Source organism: Notolepis coatsorum (genome assembly GCF_963971535.1).
Source record: "Notolepis coatsorum genome assembly, chromosome: 2".
Taxonomy (NCBI): domain Eukaryota; kingdom Metazoa; phylum Chordata; class Actinopteri; order Aulopiformes; family Paralepididae; genus Notolepis; species Notolepis coatsorum.
In genome coordinates, this window is record NC_140166.1 from 230,427,692 (window position 1) to 230,443,011 (window position 15,320).

Consider the following 15,320-nt stretch of genomic DNA (forward strand, 5'->3'; position numbering starts at 1 on the left):
GCATTGAGAACATAATAACTAACATTCTCACATAGCAAGTGAGAAAATTAAGAACTGTATTTCAGCAAATGTACTTAATTCTCTCTATCTCTCTCTCTCTCTGTCTGTCTCTCTCTCTCTCTCACACAGCAAGCGATTGTCCATCATTCTCACACACACACACACACACACACACACAATTATTTTGTTACAAAAACTTAATTTCCTGCATTCTGGTGCAGGAATTTTTGAATTTTTACCCTTTAAATGCCAGTGTTTGTGATGGGCATCACAAATTATTGTAAAAAAGAAAAGAAAACACATATTCAATACATTTTTTAATGTTTACCCTTTAAATGCCAGTTTGTGTGATGGCATCACAAATTATTGTTAAAAAAAACACAAAAAGTAAAATATTTTCAATATATCAAATGCAAAGTACATTTTTCTGGGGGGGATTGTTACAGGCTAGGCATGTGTCAATGATTAGCAGCAACACAGATTTTGATGGATTTTTTGTAATGTCAGATTTGTTATCTGACATTACAAAAAATCTAAAAATAAATGGTTATGATCAGGGCTGAAGTTGAATTAAAGATGTATGACTGTTTAGACTGCATTACTCTCTGTCACAGTGATCTCCTGGTTGTTCCCCACTTAGGTTATCTAACTATCGCGCCACCGCAACCAGAAACACTGGCCTGGCCTGCTTCTAAGTTCAGTGGCCTGACTGCAAAAAAAATGTTTACTGGATGTTTACTGTTAATGCCTGTGTGTCTAATTTGATGTTATGTTTAAAAAAAAAATGTATTATTTTTTTTAATAATTTTTTTTTTTTGTGCTTTTTTGTAAATGTTTTCAAGTACCACCAGCAGTACCACCAAGTACCACTAGTGGTACGCGTACCACAGTTTGAGAACCACTGCTCTAGTCGACTCGCGCCGCTCGCGTAATGACAGTCTCTCTCTAGACTCGCACCGCACGGTCAGTCTCTCTCTCTCTCTCTCTCTAGTCGACTTGCGCCGCACGCGTAATAACAGTATCTCTCTCTCTCTCATTACGCTGTCGGCAACTGTTTACGTTTGCGAGTGCTATAGTCCAGTAGATGAACGACTTGGCGACTGCATGTCCTTTGTTTACAAATGAGGTCCGCACCAAACAGGGCAGTGTGAACGCAGACCAAAATCAAACAATGTATCATTTTCACATTTGGTCCACCAGAAAGTCCAGACTATCCACAGACTTTCAGGTGTGAACACGGCCTAAGTGACACCTTGTGGATAAAATCTTATATCACGCTATGGGAAATTTCATATATCTGTAAAGAAGATATATATCACGATATTATGGGTGTAACGATGCGACCTCACACTGATTAATTTCGATTGCGATTATTCAAGCAACGATTCAATGCATCATGAAATCTCTTCATTTGACCACGATTCGATACATTTTCTATCAGTTAATTCCCCAGAAAATTTGGAATACACAAATGTGGCTGGGGGAACTGATTCACTCAGCATGAATGGACTATAGGTCAATAAAAACAATACACACAAAAAAACGATTAATTTTGATTATAATCGATTCTAACATTTTCAAATAGATGCAGTTGAATCGTCACATTAGAATTAGGGCTGGGCGATTCTTGCTAAAATGTGAACTCACGATTTTTCTGTCTAAGAATTGAGATCATGATTCTCTCACGATTCTTATTTTTTGAATAAAATTTAAAAAGTAAAGTAAAAAAAGGAAAAAAAATAACGTTTTTTTTTTTAATACAAAAAGAAATAGTCATAACTTAGAAATGAGATTGCATAGGTCTATGAATCGAGATAGAGAAACTCCGACGACCTACTGAAGAGCAGCAAATGGCTGAACTCCCTAAAGAGCGTGTGGAAGACTCACCTAGAGCCATATGAAATCCGCGTTCACGGAATCGCGGACGGAATCGCGGAATTAACCAATAAAAATGGAATCAACTGCAAAACGTGGAATATTGCAGAATTTGGCCTAATCTGGACTGAAATTTAGTTTTTGGGTGGAACGTTTGGTGCACATGCGACCGGGGAGGCGGGGACTCTAGAGCGGGTTACACACAACACAGCGTCTGGCTGCTTCAGTGTTAACATCGTCAAGAAGCTAAACAATTCCACAATAAGCCCTCAATTCAGAGCAGAACAGTATCCTAATGACTTTTATGCCTCCGGTGATAAGGTGTTTTGCTAATTCTGTCAACGTTCCGTGGACTGGACCCGCAAAAACACTTGCGACACTATTGTGATTAAATAGCTATAACGTTAGGACGTTTAGCTTCTAGCTAAATCTAGTGCACCCATCCATTTGTTTAATGCAAACTATTGTCATTATACACTGCCCTTTATAAACTAAATACACTTAAATAGCTATGTAACGTTATAGGACTATATGGAAATGATAGCTTCTAGAAGTTCTAGCTAAATCTGGTGCACCCATCCATTTGTTTAATGCAAACTATTGTCATTATACACTGCCCTTTATAATCTAAATAAACTTAAATAGCTATGAAACGTTACAGTACATAGGACTATAGATGGAAATGATAGCTTCTTGCTAAATCTAGTGCACCCATCCATTTGTTTAATGCAAACGATTGCCATTATACACTGTCCTTTATAAACGAAATAAACTAAACTAAAGGTGCCTAAATTATGCATTACTATATTTCATCACAATATAATAGATATAGCTAGGTTACTGACATTGTCATTGTGATAATGTCAGTAGTAGCTAGCTGTATCTATTGTTTACACTTGAAATATGTATTTTTATTTTGTCACAATATTAATTGAAAAATATTGTGTAAAATTGAACTGTATTTCTGAGTTGCAGCACTTAAAAACATTAAATGGACTGTTATATCTTATTCAATTGTGGACATTTATTCATTCCCACTTATTAGACACTATTTCTGATGGTAAAATGAGCATAAAAGGCAAAATACAGAATTCTGAAATATTAAAACGGAAAAAATAGAATTTGGGAAAAAATTAAATGGAATTTGGAAAATAATAAAACGGATTTCATATGGCTCTAGACTCACCGCCTTTCTCATACAGTGGCATGGACTGCTTCGGCCCCTTCCTGATTAAAAAGGCACGAAAGGAGTACAAAAGGTATGGCCTGATACTAACTTGCCTGGCTTCACGAGCTGTCCACATCGAGATGCTTGAAGACTTATCAACAGACTCATTCATTAACGCCTTGAGATGCTTCATCAGCCTCAGAGGAGCTGTTCGGCAACTTCATTGCGACCACGGTACTAACTTCGTGGGAGCTAGGGCTGGGCGATATGACGATATTATATAAATATCGGGTACAGTTCATTAACGATACACTTTTTCAACGTATCGTGGATATCGTGATGTTTTGCCCAAGAGGATTGTGTCGCGTCAATCTGTCCACACGTTACTCGTTCATATCTCAGCCCGTGCTGAGATATGCCCATTCCGCGGTCTGTTAATAAAGTTTTCAATCAGACGGATGTATGGAAAGGCTTTTATTATAACATTCGTTGTAGTAAAATCATTATGCCTCATTTAGTCATCCTGTGGTCCTTTGGTCTCCTACTCGACGGCCGCGGGGAGCTAACGTTAGTAGCTTTGTTGACGTTGTTCAGCACACAGGACATTCAGGAAGTCAAGCGCTTGCCGATTGGTGCTAAGAACAGCAGGGCGGGTGCAAGCGCTGTGACGTAATTGGCAGACTCGACTGTCAATCAAAATTATTATGTGTCCGTCAGAATGAATGAGTGAAGACTTTGTTAAAGGGTTGCAGAATGGGTACAATTATACAGTACATGAGGATGAAGACCAGAAAAAGACTTTCGACTTTTTTACATAAGGGTCCTCCATTTTCAATTCATCAAAACATTTAGAGACATACATATATACAGTAGTTTCATAAAAATGCTAAAATGCTATTGATTGATTGATTGATTGATTGATTGATTTAAAACTTTATTAACATATTGCAGAATGGGTACAGTACAGCTCAATACATACAATTGTTAAGGGGATGCAGACCAGAGAAAGACTTTAGTCTTGTTTACATCAGGGTCCCCCATTTTCAATTCATCATATTTCATATCTAAATCATATAATATCTCATTGCTAAATATATGCAATATATAATCTAATAATCTAAATCTAATATATAATATAAAAATGCTAAATGCATGGGTATTTTATTTTGTCTTTAATGTTAGCTTGCAAAATCAAATACTGTCTTGGTAAGCCTCATAATGAATTGTTTGGGGTAAAAAAGAAAAACATCGTGATGCGTATCGTGTATCGCCGAAAGGTCAGAAAATATCGTGATATCATATTTAGGCCATATCGCCCAGCCCTAGTGGGAGCTAGAAACCAGTTTAAAGAAGCACTCAAACAATGTGATGCCAGTTTACTGGAGATCTTTCTAGCAGAGAAACAGTGTGAATTCGTCTTCAACGCTCCATCCGCCAGCCATGCAGGTGGTGTCTGGGAACGTCAAATCAGGACAGTAAGAAATGTGCTGAACGCCACTATCGCTCTGTGTCCAGGCAGACTTGATGACGCCTCCCTTAGAACACTCTTCTATGAAGCTACAGCTATTGTAAACAGCCGACCACTGACAGTAGATGGTATCAACGACCCTATGGCGCTAGAACCCTTAACACCAAACCATCTCGTCATGATGAAGTCTAAAATCGCTCTTCCACCCCCTGGGAGATTTGTTAAAGAGGACATGTATGCAACCAAGAGATGGCGCAGAGTCCAGTACCTAATCGAACAATTCTGGAGCCGCTGGAAGAAGGAATACCTCCTGAACATTTCTACACGCCAGAAGTGGCACGTACCACGGCGTAACCTCAAGGTGAACGACATGGTCATCCTCAAGGACAGTAACCTGCCAAGAAGCCAGTGGCAACTATGTCGAGTCGTCGAAGCCACTCAAGAGAGCGACGGTCTAGTACGTCGAGTAAAAATACAGACTGGGGAGCGAAAAGATCACTCTACCAGACCTTCAGTCCTCGAGCGACCGATCCAGAAATTGGTAGTCCTCCTCGAGAGTAATTAGTATAGAGACACTTGAATTGTATTATTTTGATCCGTTATGTGAAATCTAAAAGGAAATCCTGTATGACTAAATTAATTGTTTCTAAATTGTGCTTATCCGTCATAGCAGGATTTGGTGGGAGTGTAACTGACCGCCAAGGGTAAAGATGCCTATTAGTGGTCTGCAAGGGCCTTGAAATGAAGCCCGTACCCAGCCCGAGCCCGTGAACTTCAGGCCCTGCCCGAAAATAAGCCCGACTGTAAATAATATTTTAGGCCCTAGCCCGCGTGAAAACCAGATTTATTTTTTATTTATTATTAATTTTTTTTTTTTTTAATTAAATATTCGAAACACGGTTTTATATGAACTTAATAAATAAACAAAAACGAAAATGTTCAATAGGTCTACCTAAATAACAGATAGTGAAAACGAAAAAAACATTAATATATATATTATAACATATAGCCAAAAATTATTTTATTTTTTTGTTTTAAATATTCTAAACACTGTTTATATATTAACTTAATAAATAAACAAAAACGAAAATGTCCAATAGGTCTAACTAAATAACACATTATCATGCTGAAAACTAACAACCAGTATAGCCTTTTTTCGCAAATTCTATTTCCCAGCGCGAGTCAGCCTCGTAAAACTCGTAATTTGAAGGCTATATGGAATCTTCTTTGACACACACACACACACACACGACACAATAGCCTACTCAGTCACTGTACAAACAAACAGAAAACATAAATCAGATTTCGAGCAGAGCAACATTTATATAATGAAAGCGCAACAGAACAGGGCAGCAGCGACGTCACCCCAGACACCAGCAAATAATAATAATCAAACTCACCACTTCGCTGTGTTGATGTCAGCAAGGCGTTGAACAACGTTAACAACGTTAACATCCAAGAACAAATTAAAACATTCGCCAACTGGCTATATTCCAACTTCAACCTATGCCGCTTCGGTCTGGTTAATTTGTTCATCATCCACCTGAGCCGCGCGCTCCCCTCGAGTTATCATCCACCTGAGCCGCGCGCTCCCCTCGAGTTATCATCCACCTGAGCCGCGCGCTCCCCTCGAGTTATCATCCACCTGAGCCGCGCGCTCCCCTCGAGTTATCATCCACCTGAGCCGCGCGCTCCCCTCGAGTTATCATCCACCTGAGCCGCGCGCTCCCCTCGAGTTATCCCTGCAGGCTGCGGAGGGAGACATCCAAATGTTTCCAAAAATGCAACTTTCCCTTATTTTATCTGTTAACCTATACATCTTGACTCCTCAGACACGAGGCTTTCACGCTCTGATGACAGCACTACGTTACGCGAAAATGAAACAGAAACTTAAGGTTAACCTATAACCCTATGAGTATAGCGAGCGAGAGAAAAAAAAAAAAAAAAAACGCAATAAAATTTTTTTTAAAGAGGGCACTGCCCGGCCCGGCCGAGCCCGAATTATTTATTTAAAAACAAAGCCCTACCCAGCCCGAACCCGTCGGGTCGGGTAGGGCCCCGTCGGGCTTGGGCAAGGTTGCAGTGCACTAATGCCCATCATCTTTATTGTCAGTAAGCTTTAATTTACATTGGTCTAGATGATCGACTCTTTATTAGCTCAGAATACTGAGCTTTCTACTTAAGAAAAGAATATTTCAGAGCCGCTTGTGCATTTTCATTTCGTGTCCACATGGGGGCAGAGCTCGACTTTCCTATAGTATAAAGGTCACAGCATCCTGTGTGTGACCAAGGCAGGAAGTAACTCAGAGACAACGATGGAGCAGACAGCGAATTATGTAGAATATAAGGACCTTACTTCAGTAAAGCGGAATAAGGTACGTTGAACACTAAAATGTATTATTATTATTATTACTGTTGTTGAAGAGGTCTATATTTATGTGTGGTAAACATGTAAAGTGGTGCACTCACTGATTAGGTTCTAATCAAAGGCACCTGCTGCCGAACAAGTAACGTTACTATTTATCATTATTTTCCTTAAATGCCTTTATGGAAGACGAGTTCACCCTAAATAATATCATTAAATTCAAATGTTTGTTCGAACACGTTAGGTGCTTTGTTGTGAACAATATTGAACTGTGAACAATATAACTAATTGTATATGTGTGTGTCTTTGACTGTCACAGTTTTCACGGTGCTCCAGGTGCAAACGGAGCAAATGATGCAACCGTCACTACCTGTACAACTACGGTGCAACGACAACTACCAAAGAAAGGCTACAGTGCTGCTATGCTAAAATGCAAAAGAAAAAAGAGAAAATAAATAAAAGCACCTGTACGAAACATAACCGCATCTTTATTTCACCACCAAGCCGGGGGGCAGTTACGTGTTCAAACAAACATTTGAATTTAATGATATTATTGAGGGTGAACTCAACAGGGAGGAGGTCCAGCACCTGGTGGCGTGGTGCACCGACAACAACCTGGCCCTCAACAGGGAGGTCCAGCACCTGGTGGCATGGTGCACAGACAACAACCTGGCCCTCAACAGGGAGGAGGTCCAGCACCTGGTGGCATGGTGCACCGACAACAACCTGGCCCTCAACAGGGAGGTCCAGCACCTGGTGGTGTGGTGCACCGACAACAACCTGGCCCTCAACAGGGAGGAGGTCCAGCACCTGGTGGCATGGTGCACTGACAACAACCTGGCCCTCAACAGGGAGGAGGTCCAGCACCTGGTGGCGTGGTGCACCGACAACAACCTGGCCCTCAACAGGGAGGAGGTCCAGCACCTGGTGGCATGGTGCACTGACAACAACTTGGCCCTCAACAGGGAGGAGGTCCAGCACCTGGTGGCATGGTGCACTGACAACAACCTGGCCCTCAACAGGGAGGAGGTCCAGCACCTGGTGGCATGGTGCACTGACAACAACCTGGCCCTCAACAGGGAGGAGGTCCAGCACCTGGTGGCGTGGTGCACCGACAACAACCTGGCCCTCAACAGGGAGGAGGTCCAGCACCTGGTGGCATGGTGCACTGACAACAACTTGGCCCTCAACAGGGAGGAGGTCCAGCACCTGGTGGCATGGTGCACTGACAACAACCTGGCCCTCAACAGGGAGGAGGTCCAGCACCTGGTGGCATGGTGCACTGACAACAACCTGGCCCTCAACAGGGAGGAGGTCCAGCACCTGGTGGCGTGGTGCACCGACAACAACCTGGCCCTCAACAGGGAGGAGGTCCAGCACCTGGTGGCATGGTGCACCGACAACAACCTGGCCCTCAACAGGGAGGAGGTCCAGCACCTGGTGGCATGGTGCACCGACAACAACCTGGCCCTCAACAGGGAGGAGGTCCAGCACCAGGTGGCATGGTGCACTGACAACAACCTGGCCCTCAACAGGGAGGAGGTCCAGCACCTGGTGGCATGGTGCACCGACAACAACCTGGCCCTCAACAGGGAGGAGGTCCAGCACCTGGTGGCATGGTGCACTGACAACAACCTGGCCCTCAACAGGGAGGAGGTCCAGCACCTGGTGCACCGACAACAACCTGGCCCTCAACAGGGAGGAGGTCCAGCACCTGGTGGTGTGGTGCACTGACAACAACCTGGCCCTCAACAGGGAGGAGGTCCAGCACCAGGTGGCGTGGTGCACCGACAACAACCTGGCGCTCTACAGGGAGGAGGTCCAGCACCTGGTGGTGTGGTGCACCGACAACAACCTGGCCCTCAACAGGGAGGAGGTCCAGCACCTGGTGGTGTGGTGCACCGACAACAACCTGGCGCTCTACAGGGAGGAGGTCCAGCACCTGGTGGCATGGTGCACCGACAACAACCTGGCCCTCAACAGGGAGGAGGTCCAGCACCTGGTGGCATGGTGCACCGACAACAACCTGGCCCTCAACAGGGAGGAGGTCCAGCACCTTAGTGATATGGCGCCGCTACGACCGGCTGCCTGTGCGCTCCATCGAGACTGTGCTTACTTATTTATAGTAGGGGTGGGACAATACATCGATCCAGATCGATATATCGATCTATTATCAATAATCAAATAGGATCGACGCAACGTAAAAAGATCGATTCATATTGCGATACTCTTATTTTGAAAATCCCCGCGAGTCATATCCGCCGGCGCCCAGTATTGTGAAACTCCGTGTAGACATTACAGCAGTGTTTGCGTCTGCTGTAAAGCACTACAGAGCGCCTATTTTGCGAGCCGATATAAGTCTGTGCAGTTTTTTCCCCGCAACGGGTCAAATGCATATAACAGGCATTGCATCGTCGCCATTCCTTTATGCCAACGTCGCGTTAAATATAAGATAAGATAAGATAAGATATTCCTTTATTGATCCCCTTGGGGAAATTCAGGCATCATAGCAGCATGGGGGGGAGGGGGGGAGGGGTACAGGTAGTAAAACAACACAGTATACAGGTAGTAAAAGACAACACAGGCAGTGTAAACAATTTGATCAATATGGTCAATATAATTTACTATCTGACTAGCTGAGGAATATTCACATTATTCACAGTGTCACATGAGGTGCAGTATGCATGAGGTAGTGTTATAATTTACTATCTACTGAGTATACATTAATCAAAGTACCAGGGTAGTCTACTTTGTCCCCCTTGGGTTCCTATAAGTCCCAGGTCAATGTCTGGTAGCAGTCGCTGTCGCTGCCCCCTGTTGTGGGGCCTGGAGGCTGCTAGTCGCTGCCCACTGTTGTGGAGCCTGATGGCCGCTGGTATGAAGGACTGTCCGAGGCGGTTAGTTGAGTGTCGGGGGGGGATGAGTCTGTGGCTGAACGAGCTTCTCATCTTGACTAGCTCGTCGTAGAGGGGGTGGTAGGGGTTCTCCATGATGGCATCCAGCTTCCTTATCATCCCCCTCTCTACCATCACCTCAAGTCTAGGTAGCTCGACTCCCACCACGGAGCTAGCCTTCCTCACCAGCTTGTTGAGCTTGTTGGTGTCCCTTGAGTTGATGTAGCCTCCCCAGCATGCCACAGCATAGAAGAGGATGCTGGCCACAACAGACTGGTAAAAAGACTGCAGCAGTTTGTTGCACACATTGAAGGACCTGAGTCTCCTCAGGAAGAACAGCCTGCTCTGTCCCTTCCTGTAGAGGGCCTCTGTGTTGTCCGACCAGTCCAGTTTATTGTTCAGGTGTACCCCAAGGAACTTGTATGAGTCCACCATCTCCACATCCACCCCTCGGATGGAGATGGGAATCGGGGGGGGCCTCTTCTTGCCCCTCCGGAAGTCCACCACCAGCTCCTTGGTCTTACTGGTGTTGAGTTGGAGGTGGTTGCTGTCGCTCCACCCCACGAAGCTCTCCACCAGGGCTCTGTACTCCTCCTCATCATCGTCGGTGATGTAGCTTACGATGGAGGAGTCGTCTGATAACTTCTGCAGGTGGCACCCGCTGGAGTTGCGGCAGAAGTCTGAGGTGTAGAGGGTGAAGAGGAAGGGTGACAGCACAGTTCCCTGGGGGGCGCCGGTGTTGCTCACCAGTACGTCAGACTGACTGTCCTTTAGTCTGACGTACTGTGGCCTCTCAGTGAGGTAGTCCTTGATCCAGGCCACCAAGCCGTGCTCCAGCTGCATCGCAGAGAGCTTCTCCGCTAGCAGTGACGGCTGGATGGTGTTGAAGGCGCTGGAGAAATCAAAGAACATAATCCTCACTGAGCTGCGCGGCTTCTCCAGGTGCGTGTACGCTCTGTGGAGCATGTAGATGATGGCATCCTCCACCCCGATGTTTGCCTGGTATGCAAACTGCAGGGGGTCGATATCTAAATGAACGTCGCGTTGGCTGCTTAAAAGCTAAGCAGCTAACCGTGAGAGAGAACAGGAGAGGAGAGAGGGGACTTGGAAGGAGGAGGGGTGGGGGCTGTGGGGGACTGTGTGTGTGTGTGTGTGTGTGTGTGTGTGTGTGTGTGTGTGTGTGTGTCTGTGTGTGTCTGTGTGTGTCTGTGTGTGTCTGTGTGTGTTAAAGCTCAATATATAAAAACAAACGTGAACAGGAGGTCTATTTGTATTAAAAACAATAGATTGTTTTTCATTTAAATGTCTGGAAGAGCTCAAAAATAAATACTTCAATTGATATTTCCGTAGCCTTTTTTTTGTTGATCTAAATGTGACTGATTGTGTTAAATGGGCACATAATATCGCCTCATATCGATCGCAGGCACCTGAATTTAATCATATCGTATCGTATCGTGGCAGACTTTGTGATATCGGCAAATATCGTATCGTTGTCCAAAGAATCGATATCGTATCGTATCGTGATGAAACTGATGATTCCCACCCCTAATTTATAGTTTTAAGAGTTTTGTTTGTACCAACAGTAGGTGCATTTAATGTGTATGACCGTCAGTCACTTACCGACTGGATTACTCTCTGGATCAGCTCTCTGAACCACAACAATGGCCTGTTGAGATCTTGAGGACATCAGGACCAGATCTCGACCCACGCAACAACAAAGGATCCAGGCGACAAGGAAGGAGAGCTGGAGTCCGTAATAGATTGAGAACCAGGCGGCACAGGACGGCACGACCCAGTATATTGCTAGCCAATGTACAATCAATAGACAATAAACTAGACGACATCCGAGCAAGGATTCAATTCCAGAGAGACGTTAGAGACTGCAACGTTCTCTGCTTCATCGAGACGTGGCTAATGCCGGATGTCCCAGACCACGCCATCCAACCGGCCGAACACTTCTTCATTCACCGCAAGGATAGAACAGTAGAATCCGGCAAACAGCGTGGAGTCAAGTCAAGAGTTTTAATTGTCACGGCATACAGGTATACAATGAAATGCGGGTGGTCTTGCCCGCAACGATGTGCAATACAGTGGTACATATAATAGAATCAAAAGAAGGAAACAACATTGTGCAGTAACAGGTAGCAGGTAACATGGAGTGACATCTCGGTATCTGTACATAGTTATTTACAGAGCATGTGGGACATGCTAGTTAGCTTTGGTAGTGCAATACACTGTTCCTGTTATTCTAATTTAAAGTGTCCTTTCCTTTGGCCATAAGTGTGCGTGTGTGCGACAGCGTGGAGGAGGTATCGCCTTCATGTTGAACAACAATTGGAGCGATCCAGCCAACGTGAAGGAACTATCGAGCCACTGCTCCCCCAACCTGGAATATATATCCATCAAGTGTCGACCTTTCTTCCTCCCGAGGGAGCTAACGTCGATCATCCTGGTCGGGGTGTATATTCCACCGCAAGCAAACACGGGTGACGCGCTCTCCAGGCTCCACGACGAGGTAAACAAACTCCAGTCAGCGAACCTTGACGCTGCTATTGTGGTTGTGGGTGATTTCAATAGAGCCAATCTGAGAAAGGTATTGCCGGACTTCTATCAGCATGTGACTTGTAACACCAGAGGCGGTAACATTTTAGACCACTGTTACACGCAATTCAAATGTGGATACAAGGCTCATTCTGCTAGCGGCTTCGGAAAATCTGATCATGCGGCCATTTTTCTTTCACCAAAATATAAACAAAGGATCAAGAGCACTCCGGTAGTCTCGCGAGAGGTGCAGAAATGGGATGTGGCGTCAGAGGAGCTGCGCTTGAGTGCACAGACTGGAGCGTGTTCCGTGACAACACAGATAACATTAATGACTACACGGAGACAGTGCTGGACTTTGTTCGTACTTTGGTGGAAGAAACAATCCCCACTACCAAAAGACCTGGGTAGACAAATCCGTCCGTGAGGCTCTGAAAGCGCGCACCAAAGCATACAACGCCGGCCTGGTGGCAGGCAACATGAATGACCACAAGGTGGCGCGATACAACGTAAGGAGGACAGTAATAGAGGCAAAACGGCGCTACAGGGATAAAATTGAACTTCAGTTTGAACAGGCTGACTCCAGAGCTATGTGGCAGGGCCTCAAAACAATGCCAGATTACAAAGGCACCTCCGTCAAACTGAACAGTGACATCTCCTTAGCAAATGATCTCAATACCTTCTATGCAAGGTTTGAGGCTGGGAATAACACCAGCCTACAAGCCACGGCAATGGGGGGGGGGGTCTGCTGATGGAGACTCAGTGTTCAGGGTAACAGAGCATGAGGTGAGGCAGACCTTTAAAAAAGTGAATATCAGGAAGGCAGCAGGACCTGACGGCATCCCCGGCCGCGTCCTAAAAGTCTGTGCCGACCAACTGGCCCCGGTATTCACTGACATATTTAACCTGTCCTTAGAACAGGCTGTCATCCCCACCTGCCTGAAGAAGTCCACCATCATCCCTGTACCTAAAAAATCCAAGCCTGCTTGCCTCAACGACTACCGCCCTGTAGCTCTCACCTCCATAGCCATGAAGTGCTTTGAGAAGCTAGTAAAGGGCTACACTAGGCTTGGGCGGTATGACGGTATTACGGTATACCGGGGTATTTCGAAATACCGACAGTGTATTGCAAGGTCTGACATTGACCAAACTTGATATGCATGACCTTGGTGGGCTCTAGGTCAACTCCTGAAAAGGGGGTCAATGTCAGACTTTGCAATCAAAAGTTAGGGGGCTAATAACCCTTGCCATAATTTCAGTGCGCCCCCTAACTTTTGATTGCAAGGTCTGACATTGACCCCCTTTTCAGGAGTTGACCTAGAGCCCACCAAGGTCATGCATATCAAATTTGGTCAATGTCAGACCTTGCAATACACTGTAAGGCACTGTAAGGCTACTGTCCTGCCTCACTTCCAGTGATGAAGCTAAGCTATGCTAACGGAGCGTCTATTCCCAAAGCTAAAATGCACGCACAGAGACAAAAAAGGTATGTATCTTCTTGTCTAACTCCAGGGAAGATGTTAAATAAGCTAATTTCCCAAAATGTTGGAGTTCCCCTTTAACGTTAGCACTAGATGCTGCGGGCGAACTGCTACCATTCTGAGAGCTTAACGTTAGCACTAGATGCTGCGGGCTAACTGCTACCATTCTGAGAGCTTAACGTTAGCACTAGATGCTGCAGGCTAACTGCTACCATTCTGAGAGCTTAACGTTAGCACTAGATGCTGCGGGAGGACTGCTACCATTCTGAGAGCTTAACGTTAGCACTAGATGCTGCGGGCGAACTGGCCATCTCCGTTATTTGTTTACTCGGTAACACAGGTTGCCACCCCCCCCCCGCTGATGATAATGAAAGTCATACCGTCATATACCGTATACCGGGGTATTAGGTAATCAAGGTATAACGGTATGAAAAAAGTCATACCGCCCAAGCCTAGGCTACACCACACACATTGACAGTGTTGTGAAGAAGGCACGACAACGCCTCTACTTCCTCAGGCGCCTAAGGAAGTTCCCCCCCCTCCCACAAAATAAAATGCTCAGGGAGCCGCACAACCTATTTACCCTTAAAATGAAGATAACAGTGTATAACGTTTTATATATCCCCAAGCATACCTCACATTTAGCATAAAACTCCTGAAAATTGCATACCCAAAGTAATTTGCGATTTTTTATTATACTTATAGCACACAGTTTGTTGCATTAATGGGATTATAAAGCAACAAAAAGAAAATGTTTGACTTTGCTGTTTTTACCTGTTATAACAAAGGAAAACCTCAAACTCTTATGAAGGAGAAAAAATACTGGCTGTGTAGACCTATTTTTAAATAAAACACAGAAGGAGACAAAACACTGGTGTCTGTAGACAAGAGTTTGAAATAAATTTACTGCGTAGCCGTGCGAGAAAAAAAGATTTGCGTGTACTGTGAAGTGAATCTGGGCCACGCTATTCTACTTGGTAGTTGTAGTCTATTGTGCGATTAAATACCATGTCCCAGTCTGCGTAGAGTCCATACATCCAACACCAAATCCCATAATTCCTAGCGAACAATCGAATCGAAACTGAATGTGGGCTATTGCATCGCCAAAGAAGAACTTCCTTTCAATAAGTTTAAGCCGCTAATTTTGCTCTGCAAGAAGAAAGGAGCGGATATCAGTCCATCTTATGACAACCACGTCCGATGTGGAGAGATGATAAGAGACCATAGCAGATTAAATTAACACACTTCTAACTAGGGATGTCCCGATCACATTTTTTTGCTCCCGATCCGATCCCGTACATGTGATTTTGAGTATCTACCGATACCGATCTTACCAGATCCGATCCTAAAAAAAAAAAAATCTTTTTTCCCCCTCTCCCATCCCAATTTCGCCTCACCAATTCTTCCTTCAATTCTCCCCTCCCCTGTCTCGAACGTTGCTAGACTATGCCTCCCACTGGTCGGCTGCAGTGAGGACCAAGCCTTGCATCACGTCATTCAAGCGAGGCATTGCAACCGGAGTAATCTA